General features: G+C 45.2%; 1 protein-coding gene and 1 pseudogene across 1 annotated transcript in view; both read left to right on the forward strand.

Moving 5' to 3' along the window:
- COL27A1 (collagen type XXVII alpha 1 chain) overlaps positions 1-14575 on the forward strand; it is a 111137-nt gene that overhangs the window by 17111 nt on the left and 79451 nt on the right. The gene's annotated exons all lie outside the window — the stretch shown is intronic.
- On the forward strand, positions 7007-9634 carry LOC148686645 (uncharacterized; annotated as a pseudogene).

The following is a 14575-nucleotide window of genomic DNA, read 5'->3' on the forward strand; positions in this document are numbered from 1 at the left end:
TGCAAGGACCGTTGAAAACAATAATTGGCTGTAGAATTGTTTTAAAAAATTGGGAAATGATCTACAATTAACTGAAAAAAGGGTTTAAAATGACATTTGTATGTATGCGCCAACCACGGCAAGAACTTTAATAGTTCAAAACTGGAAATCTGGAGGAACACCAACGAAAGAACAATGGCAAGAAAGACTGATGGACTATGCAGACTTAGCAAAGTTAACAAATTGCATGAAAAAGATAACAGTGACTTTAAAAAGAAATGGGAACCATTTACAACTTACTTGCAGAAACAACAAAAAGAGATGGGCTCACTGGCAGGATTTGAACAAACTTTCACAACTTTATTCAATTTAAACATAGAGGGTGACAATGTAACAACATTTAATAGTATATATACATGCAGAATACAGTGATACCTCAGTTTTAAGTACACAATTGGTTCCGGAAGTCTGTACTTAACCTGAAGCATACTTAACCTGAAGCGAACTTTCCCATTGAAAGTAATGGAAAGTGGATTAATCCGTTCCAGACGGGTCCGCGGAGTATTCAACCTGAAGTGTACTTAACCTGAAGTATGAGTGTAATTGGTTCTGGAAGTCCATGCTTAACCTGAAGCATACTTAACTTGAAGTGAACTTTCCCATTGAAAGTAATGGAAAGTGGATCAATCCGTTCCAGAAGGGTCCGCAGAGTACTTAAACTGAAAGTACTCAAACCGAAGCGTACTTAAACCAAGGTATGACTGTACAACAAATAATGTAACAAACCAGAAGGGAAGTTGGGAAGTCAGGCAGGGAGGGAGAGGATTGTAAATGTAATGGTAAGGTAGGATTGGAAAATGGTATGTGATACTTGGAATTTGCAATTACAAAATCTTAATAAAAATTTATTTTTTAAAAAAGAAAATAATTGGCATTCATCGCTGTTGAGCATTAGTATCACTGGACATATACTTCACTCAGGTAGCATTTACAATTGTCCTGTGAGGTCCTGTATAGTCTCTGTGTAAAGGGAAACTGTGATTCTCCAGCTGTTGGGCTCCATCATCCCTGACCCAATGGCCATGATAGTTGGCACTGATGGGAGTTGGAGCCCAGAAACATCTGAAAAAGCTGCTGATCCTCATCGCTGAAATCGAAAGAGTGAGCACATAGAGCAGAATATATTAATAATCAATCCCTCTTCCTGGTGCACTCTGAGAATTATAGTCCTGTGAGGGCAGTAGCAGTCTCCTAATAAATCTCAGCACGTTTAACAAACTATAGTTTCCCCAAAAAACTTTGGGTGAATCCATGACTGTTTAAAATGGTATCATAGTGCTTTAAAGTGCTTGCGCCACGGTACTGCTATATCCTATCCAGGCACGTCCAACGGGTAGATCATTGGACGTCTGTGGTAGATCATGGTAGATCACTGGTTCCCCCCAAAGAAGCTCAACAAGTATGGCTCCCCTTAGAAAAGCTCAACATTTCTGCCCTGCACCCCCCAAAAATGTGGCTGTCCCCCTCCCTAAAAAAAAAGCTCAATAACCTGTACCTCTAGAAACAGGGCTTTCCTTCCCAAAAAAAAGCTCAACAACTTTGACCTGAAGCCCCCAAAAGGGGGTAGATCACTGCCAGTCTTTAACTCTGTGAATAGATCGCAGTCTCTGGGAGTTGCCACCCCTGATATAGACCACTTACTTTAAAGCAGCATTTTATGACTTTTTAAAAGAGGTTGCTCCCTTTGTTCCATGTTTGTGATTACTATCGGTTTTAACAAAAAAACAAAACTGCTGGAAATAGAAGTTGTAATGCTGGTTGCTTTAATGCTATTGTAGACAACCTAGAATAAGGGATGTGCTTGCAAATTTTGTTTCACCTGCATTTGTAAGCGAGTCAACCTTATTTCCATTTCCCAAACTAATGCATGGCTTGGAACACAGCTCTCCTTTGGATTGTGCAGTTCTGTCTCTCGTGTGTGTGTGTGTGTGTGTGTGTGTGTGTGTGTGTGTTTGAATCTTTTTGAGGGAAATGTGTACCATTTAAAAGCAAATTTTCATGCAATTAAAAAGAACACAGCCACAGAAAGCAAGACAGACATGTGATAGTATGGAAGCAAAACTTGCAGACCGGAAATAGACAGACCTCTCCATCCCTGAATTGAATCAATTTTTAGATAAGATACTAGTAAGTAATAAATAAATAAGATAGTAGAAACAGCTGTATGGGAATGACCTAGAGTGAGTGGTTGAAATAACTATTGGCAATAAATCTGCTAGGTCCTAAAGTCTTAGGCGCTGACTTTAGGAGGGAAATGAAAAAGAACACAAGGGTCAAAGGTCAGCTTTCACTCTTCATCTCTCCCACCTCCCCCACTTCCCCTTAATTTTAAGTGCTGTCATTAGCACTTGACATCCCTTTCATCTTCTGTGACTTAGTATACAGTAAGTCCTATGCCTGAACTGATCATTTGCAGAGCCCCCAGTTTCATCAACCTCCCATCTCCAACTTGTCACTATCAAACTTGTAAATCACTTGTCATCTTTCCAACACATTGTTCAAAGCCTTTGCTAAGAATGAAGCTCCTTAGGTTGTTGAAGGCCAAATCTGCACCATACATGATTCAGTTGTAGAGATGGAAGAGGCCACAAGGATCATGTAATCTGCAATGAAGAAATATTTTTAGCCTGTCATGTTCCCTCAAAGAATCCTAGGAAACATAGCATGTTATGGGTGCTGAAAGTTGCTAGGAGATACTTCTCCCCCCCCCCCACACACAGCAAGAATTCCCTGGAAGTGTAATTGATGGTTAAAACCACTGCGGAAATTGTTGCTCCATGGGGGGAATAAGGGTCTCCTAACCACTCTCAGCACCCTTAAGATACCACAGTTTCCAGGTTTATTTGTGGGGGGGCCTGCATGTTCAAAGTGGTTTCATAGCCCTTTAAAATGGTATTGCAGAACTTTCAGCACCCTTAACAAACGGCAGTTTGTGGCTACTTCACTGCAGAACTGGCGCTGTTATAGGTGCCACTTAATACATACTGTGCAGTTGTAAGAAACCAATCTTTCAGTATGGCAGCCCCCACATTTCATAACTCCCTTCCTATTGATACCAGGCAGGCACCTTTACCATAGCATAGCCTTTTCAGCACCTTCTTAAAACATTTTTGTTTAGGCAAGCCTATGCAGAGACATAAGGGACCCAGATGGCGCTGTGAGTTAAACCACTGAGCCTAGGGCTTGCTGATCAGAAGGTCGGCGGTTCGAATCCCTGTGATGGGGTGAGCTCCCGTTGCTCGGTCCCAGCTCCTGCCAACCTAGCAGTTTGAAAGCACGTCAAAGTGCAAGTAGATAAATAGGAACTGCTACAGCGGGAAGGTAAACGGCATTTCCATGTGCTGCTCTGGTTTGCCAGAAGCGGCTTTGTCATGCTGGCCACATGACCTGGAAGCTATACGCCGGCTCCCTCGGCCAATAATGCGAGATGAGCGCGCAACCCCAGAGTCGGTCACGACTGGACCTAATGGTCAGGGGTCCCTTTACCTTTACCTTTATGCAGAGACATAGATGTTGACATATTTTAATCTTTTTTAAACTGTTGATTTTATTTTATTTTTTAAAAAATGTAGCTTTTTGAATGTGGGGTATTGATCATTTTAATATATCCTGTGCCATGCTGCCTGAGGCTGATGGGAGTTGGAATCTCACATCTTCTGGAAGGCCACAGGTTCTCAATCCTTTCTCTTCATACTTTTAGCAAACTCCCCCTCCCAGTTGGATCACTGTGCAGCTAAAACAGCCCTAACCACACACAGGAGGAAGGCCACACACAGGAGGAAGGTAGATAAAGAATTTTCTTAATTTAAACTAGAATTGGAGAGCAATGATATTGGGACAGGGTGAGCCAGAGGAACAGTAGGAGAGTAGAACTGGAGAAATCTGATCTTTTCTACTGTCTTTCCAGTTAGATCCAATACTTGGACCCAGGGCCAATGCCAGGCTTAAGGGCATCCTGAGCAAAATGCGCCCTTTCGTGGTATCCTTCCCCCATGGATTGGCCCTGGTGAGCTTTCTTGGCCAGTGGTGTTGGAAAGGGTAGAGAAGCAAAAAGGTGTTTTATCTTAAAAGCATAGTTGCCCCCAGTGTTTACAAGAGGGCAGCCATGTGATTTCTGTACAGTTCTAGGACAGGAATGGTCCTCCAGGTTTTGTTTTTTTAACTTCAGGACCCAGCAGCTCTGACGTTATCCCCTGCTGATGGGGGATGATTGGCAATGCAATCCCACAAAGTTTGGAAGGCAACTGGGTAGCCACCTCAGGAGGGCAGGAATAACCACAGCAGAGAGGGAAGAAAATGCACATGCAGACAAATCATGCATTCCACCCCCCATATACATAAACATGTAAGGCTGCCATCATGCAGTCCCCATTGGAGTATTTGTAGTGCTGCATCACAATCCTGGATTTGCATGATGTCAGGAGGGGAGCAAAAGAGAAGGGAGGTTTCGAAAGGTGGTTTCAGACGACAACAAACATTTGAATAAAGCGGGGGGGCACAGAGGATCTGTGAGGGGTCTGAAGGTTCTGTGAAGGAGTGGGGGGCTTGAAGGAGCAATGAGAGGAGCAGGGTTTGGGTAAGATGTAAAGGGAGAGAGGCTTGGCAAGTGTGGGTAGGCAGGGCTGACAGGCACCATGAGCAGAGGCAGCAGCCTCTAGTTTAAAAAAAGTAAAACAAAATCCAGGAACAATCGGAACATTCTAGGCAGGCACTCATAACTTCCCTTAAACAATTCTGGGCTGTTTCTGGTGTCTGCAGTGAGGGAATTGGCTGTTTTCTTTAATCTTAGGTTTAGAGTCTGACATTGAAAGTGAAATGTAGAAATATTCAGCTCAGTCCCCTGAATGTAGAGAAAGTACAGTAGAGTTCTGGGAAAGATAAATCAGGAGAGAGAGAGAGAGAGAGAGAGAGAGAGAGAGAGAGAGAGAGAGAGAGAGAGAGAGATCTAGCTTACCACCCCAAAGCCATAAAACATTCTTTGGGCCCCTTCGTAAAAACCTGATCTGTGTGTAGCAGTTGCATTCTCTGATAACTTACCAACTCCATATGCTTTAGAGATCAATTGTGTGGAGCTGGGGGGCAGGGAGAAAGTCTTGCCTCTGAAGCAACTGGCTATAAGTAACCTCCTCCCCATTTCCTTCCGTCTCATGTAAGACCAGCTGCCTTGTATTGGCTTGCATGCTTTAGGGATGGTTAATGTCTAGCAAAAGGGAACACACACACACACACACACACACACACACACACACACACACACACATAACCTTGCCGCAGTTAGGGATAGATCATGATGCTTAACAGATTTTCCTGCAGGCTTTGGAACATTAAGCAATATAAACACTATAAAACTTTATATGCCTTCATTCACCCCCACCCCCCCCAGCTTTTCCTCCCCTCTGAGGGTCTGAAGCCTGGGAAATTCTGCTGAATGATTTTTTAACTTTGCAGAGCTGGAGGCAGGAAAGTAGGAATTGTTTGCTCCCTGCCAAAACTGGTCTAGCGTGGCATTGAAAGGGAGGTTGTGACTAGTGGGGGGAGGCAGGGAATTGGACATGACTGGCAGGCCAAATGGTTAGCTTTCTGCTCTCCCACTGGGCAATTTTGATGGGTAAGAAACCTGTCAATTACCTGATGTCACAGTGACACCAGACGGCCTGAGTTTGACTGTGTGGTTTGAGATCAAACTGTGTGGAGCACTTAGAAGGCTCTGACAATCTGCTGGTGATCAGGGCTTGTGAAGCCTAGTGCCCTGCAGTCTGTAAATGCTGATGATCAGCTGATTGTCAGAGCTTGTGAATTTAGGTGCACATTGTCAGACCCGGCTCTGGTGGAAACCAATTGCGCCCTGCGAGGGCGGGGCGGGCGGCGGAGCGATCTCCGCCCCTCAGCACCAGGGCGCGCGATCTGCTCAAGACGGCCCTGCACATTGTATCTTTTGGAAGTTTGGGTACAGCTCAACTATGTACCTGAGAAGGGATTACATGGGGATAAAACAGATAGAGTAAGGGGCCTCCAGATTCCCAGACTGTCCCTGTATCTTTGATCTCTTTGCTGACCTCCTGGTCTCTTTTAAGTTTTAGACTGATATGTATTAGGTTGTAACCTGTTTACAGTTTCCTCCTCACACTTCTCTTTTGAACCTCAAGGTGAGAGATCACTTTGGATCTATCCTCTGAGAACAAAGGAGCAGACATGACAGCCTTCTCCAGATTACCTAGGTAGCTTAGAACTGTTCAAGTGATATACTACTGCTCTACCAACATCTCTCTCTGAGTGATTGCAACAGCTGAATGCTACTCTCTAACCAGATTCACAAGCTGTATGCTGCACTTTCTGCATGCCAAAGAGCTCTGATAGGGCTCAGTTCGATTATTTTGAACAGAGGTTTACAGGCACCACCAATCAGCTGACTTTTTCCATGCCCCAAACATGATGTCACATATGATGTCAGAGTTCAGTGGGTTTGGCTTCATAGAATCTAATCTTAGAGTTGGAATTTTAGAGATGACCCAATGGGCCATCTAGCCTAAGATTACCAGACATCCCCGTTTCCTGGGGACAGTCCCTGGATTTACAAATCAGTCCCCATACAAAATCAAATGAAGTTCAAAAGTGTCCCAGGATTCATTGAAAAAAATCTGGTAACCTTAATCTAGCCCATCCCCTTAGCTGGAATGGCTTTGCAGTGGGACTAATTTGGATTTTTGGGATTCCATTATTGCAAAGGGCTGCAGTGATCACTTTGACCAAAATCTTGGCTGCAGCACACACCACCTTTTTAACTTTGTTTTAGCATCTTCCATTCAGTTATTCATTCTCTGCTGTGTTCCATCCAGATTGGCGCATTGAGCACTGCTGTGGGCTCTTTTTCACATTGTGTGTTCCAATTTCATACAGAGTTTCCCAAGGTTGGGTCTTCCTTTCCTGTAAGAGTTGTGCAGAAGGATTGAAGGGGCTACCTCCGACTATGGAGGTAGAGTATAGCCATCATGGTATGTAGCTGTTGATAGCCCTCCATGAATTTGCTTTTAAAGCCAACCAGGTTGGTGGCCATCACTGCCTTATGTGGGGGCGACTTCCATAGTTTGACTGCATGAAGAAGTAAAATATGAAGTTACAGGTAGGTAGCCGTGTTGGTCTGACGTAGTCGAAACCAAAAATTCCTTCCAGCAGCACCTTAAAGACCAACTAAGTTTTTATTTTGGTATGAGCTTTCGTGTGCATACACACTTCTTCAGATACGAAAGCTCATACCAAGATAAAAACTTAGTTGGTCTTTAAGGTGCTGCTGGAATGAATTTTTTAATTTTGTTTAAAATATGAAGATGTAGCAAAGCAGCATCTTCGGTGCACAGGAAGAAGGTGTCGGCTGACATTTGTAGAATACCCCCTAAAAATATCAGCAGCAGGGAAAATCCCAATGCAGGTGGGAGGAACCTTTGGCCTTCCAGACACTGCTGCACTACAATTCCCACCATTCCTGGCCACTGTTTGTCCTTGCTGGAGCTGATGAGAGTTGTAGTTCAGCAGCATCTGGAGGGTGAAAGAGGAGGGAGTACAAAAAGGAACTCTGTGAGGTCTGTGCATGCTTAGTTGGCATGTGTAGGGATGGGCATGTTTGTCAATTTCATTTTTTTCTGTTTCTCATCCCCTCCCCCAAGTTTCCTGTTCGGTTCTCAACATTTCCACATCCATGTGCTTTTCTTCTAAGTCCTCGTGAAAATTTGTCAGCATATTTTTCTTTCAATAGACACATTTTTGTTTACATTTTTTTGCCACACACACATTTTTTCCAAAGCAGTGTTCCCTATCATAATGCATTTTTGTATGTTATTTTCCACAAAAATTCTCATAACAGCATGCATGTCAGTTATGTCATTACCTGAGAATCTGCATTTTTGTACGCATCACCCAGCTGGAGAAGTGTATTGCAAAATTTGGAGACGTGCAAATTTTGAAGGATGGCCATGCTTTGTCCTGTGTATTGTTTCAGCCGGTGTGAATTAGGTGGGTTCTCTTTTAATTGGCAACTGAATTTAATTTCTTCCCTATCCCAAGGCATGGGGTTCTGTTCAACCATTTCCCATCCAATTTATTTTGCTTTTACACCATAATATTTGCTCCTGGCAGCTGCATTTTGTATGGTGACAGAAAATGCACAGATGCCCTGTTCTAAACTCTGTTTTCAGTCAGCATCAAAACCAAAGCCAGTCTCCCGGCTCCTTTGCTCCTGGGCTTGATTTAGTTTCAACGACATTGGGAAGCCTCATGGCAGTGTGCAAGTGTCTCTTATTTAATGCCACTCAATTTCCACATTCACACCTCTGTGTGTACTATGACCACGTTGTTTAACCCAGAGGATGATCTGGAGTAATTGCAGATGGGAAATATCTGTGAAGTCATCCAATTTTGTAGCGTTGCCAAGCCCAATAATGAATCATTTCCTTCACCAGATGCTCTGGGTTGCAGCCCAAGCAGCCATGCTTCCAACCATCCTGGAAGACTGCGGTGACTTTTGGTTTTTTGAGTATCCCCTTCCTCCTCCCCACTCTCCCCCTGACATTTCATTCTGGCCAATTGCTAATCTCCCTTTCCTGAGCAAGGTTCTGGAGTGAGTGGTTGCAGACCAAATCCAGGCACCTTTGGAAGAAACTCGTTTTCTGGATCCATTGCAGTCGGCGTTTCAGCCTGGTTTTGGCACAGAAACTGCTTGGGTTGCCCTGTATGATGACCTCTGTCAGGAGAGAGACAAGGGAAACATGACCCTGTTAATTCTCCTTGATCTCTCAGCGGCTTTTAATACCACTGGCCATGGTATCCTTCTGGAGTGACTCTCCAAGCTAGGGGTGGGTAGCACTGCGGGGTTCTGCAGGACTCAATCCTATCCCCTATGGCCTATGTTGTTTAACATCTGCATGAAACCACTGGGTGGAGTTATCTGGAGGTTTGGAGTACATTGTCAGCAGTATGCTGATGACACTCAGCTCTATTTCTCCTTTTCATCTGCAGGTGATGCAATGGAAGTGCTGGGCTGGTGTCTTGCCTCGGTAATGGACTGGATGGGAGCCAACAAACTGAAACTCAATCCAGATAACACCGAGGCACTTAGTGGGTGGTTCCCTAGATCAGCTGGGTGGGAGATTGCATGCTCTTGATGGGGTTACACTTTCACTGAAGGAGCAGGTTCGTAGCTTGGGGATACTCCTGGATCCTTTGCTGTCGCTCGAGGCTCAGGTGGCCTCAGTGGCCCGGAGTGCCTTCCACCAGCTTCTGCTGGTGGCCCAGCTACACCCCTATCTGGACAGGGATAAGCCTAACTACTGTTGTCTATGCTGTGGTAACCTCAAGGTTGGATTACTGCAATGTGTTATACATAGAGCGTCCTCTGAAGATGGTTCGGAAACTCCAGCTAGTGCAGAATTCAGCAGCCAAGTTGCTCACTGCAGCAGGACGGTTTGAGCCTATTACATCATTCCTTGTCGGACTGCACTGGCTACCATTTAGTTTCCAGATCCAATTCAAAGTGCTGGGTTTGACCTATAAAGCCTTAAATGGCTCAGGTTCGCAATACATCAAGGCCCACCTCTTTCCATGAGATTGTCTTCTGATGCCCTTCTTCGTATGCTGCCTCCTGGAGGGGTCCAGAGGGTGAGAACACAAGAACGGGCCTTCTCTGCAGTGGCTCTCCATCTGTAGAATGCTCCCCCCCAGGGAAATTTGCCTGATGCCTTCATTATATGCCTTTAGGCTCCAGGCAAAAATGTTCCTTTTTAACTAGGCCTTTGGTTGATTTGATTGACATCCAATGCCCTTTATAAAATGTGTTGAAGGGGGTTATTGGGTTGTTGCTGTTTTTATTTTGATTATGTATTTTGTGGTTTTATATTCTGATTTTATTCTGTGAACCACCCTGAGAGCTGCAGGTATAGAGCGTTATATAAATTCAATTAATAATAATAATAATAATAAATAATTCCTCTTTCCTGTGCTCCATTGCATATTCCCACCATACATTGTAAGACTTCCCTGGAGACAACATAAACCAGTCTTGACTGATTGCACTAGCAAATTTTTGTGTCATTTGTAAATTTGGGAAGGTGGAGCGAGGGAGACTTGGCAATAGGAAAATAAGCAAAATGTCAGGACTGTGGATGTCTATTTGGGCTGGTTCCAGAAGGATCAAAAATTTGAAAGGAGCAAGCTTCTCAGATGGAATTTCTACTTTGTGGAAATAATTTGTGGTCTGAGGGCCACATTCCCTTCTGGGCAACATGTCAGGGGGAAGGTGCTAGTGGCAGATGAAGCCAGAGTGGGTGGAGCAGTGAATGGCATCTTTACATTTGTACAGTAGGCTAGGGAGCTTGAACTGAAGAGAGGAGAACTTCTCGAAGTCGGATCAATTTCAACAGAGCAACCAGCTGCTCATTGTAGCTGGATGGAGTGAGTTGCTGCATCCTGGTGATGTACTAGCTGTAGGGAGATGTGAGATGCCAGCCAGTTTTGACCTGGCCATATAAAAGTGGGTGGGAACCTTTTTTTCTGCCTGGAGACTGCATCCCATTCTGGACAAGCTTCCGAAGGACACATCCCAATGGTGGTTGGGGGCAGAGACAAACATGGGCAGAGCATTCAGTCAAGCAAGAGGCACTATCAGAGTTCAAGCCTGCATCCCAGCTAGACAAAAACACTCAAGGAAAAGAAGGGGCAGAAGGGGGTGTGGTTTGGGGAGAGTCTTGAGGGCTGGGTAGAGAGTCTTGGGGGCCAAATCTGCCCACCAGGCCTGAGTTTGCTATTGCCGCGTCAACATTAGGGAGTAGGGAGTTTACTGCTCTGTTGCACTTGGTGCAAAGTGACCCTGGAAAACAGTAAAGGTAAAGGGACCCCTGATCATTAGGTCCAGCCGCGGACGACTCTGGGGTTGTGGCACTCATCACGCGTTATTGGCCGAGGGAGCTGGCGTACAGCTTCCGGGTCATGTGGTCAGCATGACTAAGCTGCTTCTGGCGAACCAGAGCAGCACATGGAAACGCCGTTTACCTTCCCGCTGTGTTGTTGTTTAGTCGTTTAGTCGTGACCGACTCTTCGTGACCCCATGGACCAGAGCACGCCATGTTTCCCAACATCAGGGTTTCTTCCAGGGAGTCTTCTCTTCTCATGAGGTGGCCAAAGTATTGGAGCCTCAGCTTCACGATCTGTCCTTCCAGTGAGCACTCAGGGCTGATTTCCTTCAGAATGGATAGATTTGATCTTCTTGCAGTCCATGGGACTCTCAAGAGTCTCCTCCAGCACCATAATTCAAAAGCATCAATTCTTCGGCGATCAGCCTTCTTTATGGTCCAGCTCTCACTTCCATACATCACTACTGGGAAAACCATAGCTTTAACTATACGGACCTTTGTCGGCAAGGTGATGTCTCTGCTTTTTAAGATGCTGTCTAGGTTTGTCATTGCTTTTCTCCCAAGAAGCAGGCGTCTTTTAATTTCACAACTGCTGTCACCATCTGCAGTGATCATGGAACCCAAGAAAGTAAAATCTCTCACTGCCTCCATTTCTTCCCCTTCTATTTGCCAGGAGGTGATGGGACCAGTGGCCATGATCTTAGTTTTTTGATGTTGAGCTTCAGACCATATTTTGCACTCTCCTCTTTCACCCTCATTAAAAGGTTCTTTAATTCCTCCTCACTTTCTGCCATCAAGGTTGTGTCATCAGCATATCTGAGGTTGTTGAGGTTGTGTTGTTGTTTAGTCGTTTAGTCGTGTCCGACTCTTCGTGACCCCATGGACCATAGCACGCCAGGCACTCCTGTCTTGCACTGCCTCCCGCAGTTTGGTCAAACTCATGTTCGTAGCTTCGAGAACACTGTCCAACCATCTTGTCCTCTGTCGTCCCCTTCTCCTAGTGCCCTCAATCTTTCCCAACATCAGGGTCTTTTCCAAGGATTCTTCTCTTCTCATGAGGTGGCCAAAGTATTGGAGCCTCAGCTTCACGATCTGTCCTTCCAGGGAGCACTCAGGGCTGATTTCCTTAAGAATGGATAGGTTTGATCTTCTAGCAGTCCATGGGACTCTCAAGAGTCTCCTCCAGCACCATAATTCAAAAGCATCAATTCTTCGGCGATCAGCCTTCTTTATGGTCCAGCTCTCACTTCCATACATCACTACTGGGAAAACCATAGCTTTAACTATACGGACCTTTGTCGGCAAGGTGATGTCTCTGCTTTTTAAGATGCTGTCTAGGTTTGTCATTGCTTTTCTCCCAAGAAGCAGGCGTCTTTTAATTTCGTGACTGCTGTCACCATCTGCAGTGATCAAGGAGCCCAAGAAAGTAAAATCTCTCACAGCGGTACTTATTTATCTATTTGCACTTTGACGTGCTTTCAAACTGCTTGGTTGGCAGGAGCTGGGACCAAGTGACAGGAGCTCACCCCGTCACAGGGATTCGAACTGCCGACCTTCTAATCAGCAAGCCCTAGGCTCTGTGGTTTAACCCACAGTGCCACCTGGGTAGGAGAGTGGAATTCCCTCCACTCAGAATAAATTGGAGAAAATTGCTGGGGACACTATACTTTCCTCATCCTTGAAAAGAGCATAATGAGCTGTAAAGAATCATATATTTCTCAGCTAGGGAAATGATCTTCCTTGGCAACAACTGTACAGATAAAGACCCCTGTGGCTCTAAGTAGTAGAAGCCGAATCTCTGTCATGGAGATCCTTAACTGTCCAAGCAACCACTGCTTGCCTTGAAGGCCAAAGGCAGAACAGTTACTCTACCCTGTGTGCATTGGATTAGAGCCACTTTCTGCTCAATTGACTCATTATCCGACTGAATGGCAAAACCCTGCCTGCTGTGCACTGATGCGTACTGACAGCTCCCAATGTGCTCTGGGGTTGTTCATCTGTCCTGAAACAACTTCCTTGTCTCATCTTTGGTGGGAGTTAAGAGAAGCAGGATCTGGACACTTCCCAAGTGATGGCAGATGGTGCTGGAGGCAAGCAAGGGTGTAAGAGTCTGTCCCCAGCACCACCTCTAACACTACCAACTGTGTCTTTCGCTCTGAACGATCCAGCATCTTCATGCTGACTTGGATGCAGCAGAGCAGTATGTGCGCTCATTGTCACCCCAGTCCTCTGGCCAGAAGGGGGTATTTCTATATCATTGGGAGCATGTGGGCCTTGGCAGAGTTTATGGGAAGGGCAAGCAAAGGTAAGTGGCAGGAGAAAGTACTAAAAACTGCTTTAGACTAGGCTTGTACAGTACCAGGCCATATACTGTCTGTTCTGGGGTTGGAAGCCTTGTCTCTGGGGGCCCCTCATTGGCTATTCTTTGGATCCTTCTTGAATGTCCAATTTCTGGCCCAAAATGGAGAGTGACAGGGAGACAAGGTAGGTCTGCACCAGCCATTCTGGTCTATAGACAGATGGACCTGCCAATAGCTGCTGCAGAAGTCAGGTGAGACGTAGCCTTAATGTGACTGAAGACAATTGGCTTGGTAGTTCATATGAAGCTCTAGCCCTGGGATAGGGAATGTCAGACTCAAAGACTGCATTAGACCCTCCAGGCGTCTCTGTCTGGCCCTGGAAACTCTCCCCAGGCCACACCCCTCACAAACCCAGCTTCTTCCCCTCCTTGAGTGCTTTTTTCCCCTGGGTGGGTCCTGGGTGACACCTCTTGCTTGCCTCGATGTAGGGCAGAGAGAGCTGTGTGAGAGTATCTGTTGAAACTAGCCTGCCATAGAGGTAAAATTCAGTCCTTGCTCTTCCCACTTTTGCCTCTGGTCCCACCCGCTACTGGCTTGTGGCTCCCCAGAAGGTTGCCCAGAAGGGAATGCGACAGAGAATTTGTCTGTCATCATGGGGTGGTTGGTTTCATCTGTGCTGCCTCACTTTCAGCCCAAGGAACCTTCAGTTGTTGCTGCCATGGATTTGTCTTTTAATGAACTGAATGGAGTGGAAGGTTATAGTCATGGGCTTGTGGAGAGTGTGTGTATGCATTCTGAAGCGCTTAGATTATGTTTGGGTTGCTATCTTGTTAGTGGTGTTATTTTATAGATGATGGATGCTCTAGTACTTTGTGATTCCTATATGTGACTTGTGCTCTAATCGCGCTGTTTAGCTTATTTTTTAGTTGTTTTGTTGGTGGTGTTTTATGGATTGTTTTTGTTTTGTTTTTTACTTGTTCTATGTGGTTTGTACTGTATTTTGTTCTATTATGTTATTGTTATTTACTGTTTGTAAGCCACATTTGAATGAAAAGTGGCATAGAAATATAATAATAATAATAATAATAATAATAATAATAATAATAATAATATCAGAGGTCTGAACTGATGGTTTGCAGAGCAGCTGACAACCACATCAGATTGCACTGAGGGCCACATGCAGGGGCCCTGCTTCAACTGGGGATGACAGGAACTGAACCTGATGCCGTCATGCACTGACCTTTCTGACCCCCCTTTCATATGGAGAGATAGCTTAGCTGCCCTCCCCCCCATACACTCCCTTTAGAACAGGTGTGGCAAAGCTGGGACCCTCCAGAT

This window comes from Zootoca vivipara, chromosome Z2, assembly GCF_965207765.1.
Source record: "Zootoca vivipara chromosome Z2, rZooViv2.hap1.1, whole genome shotgun sequence".
NCBI lineage: Eukaryota > Metazoa > Chordata > Lepidosauria > Squamata > Lacertidae > Zootoca > Zootoca vivipara.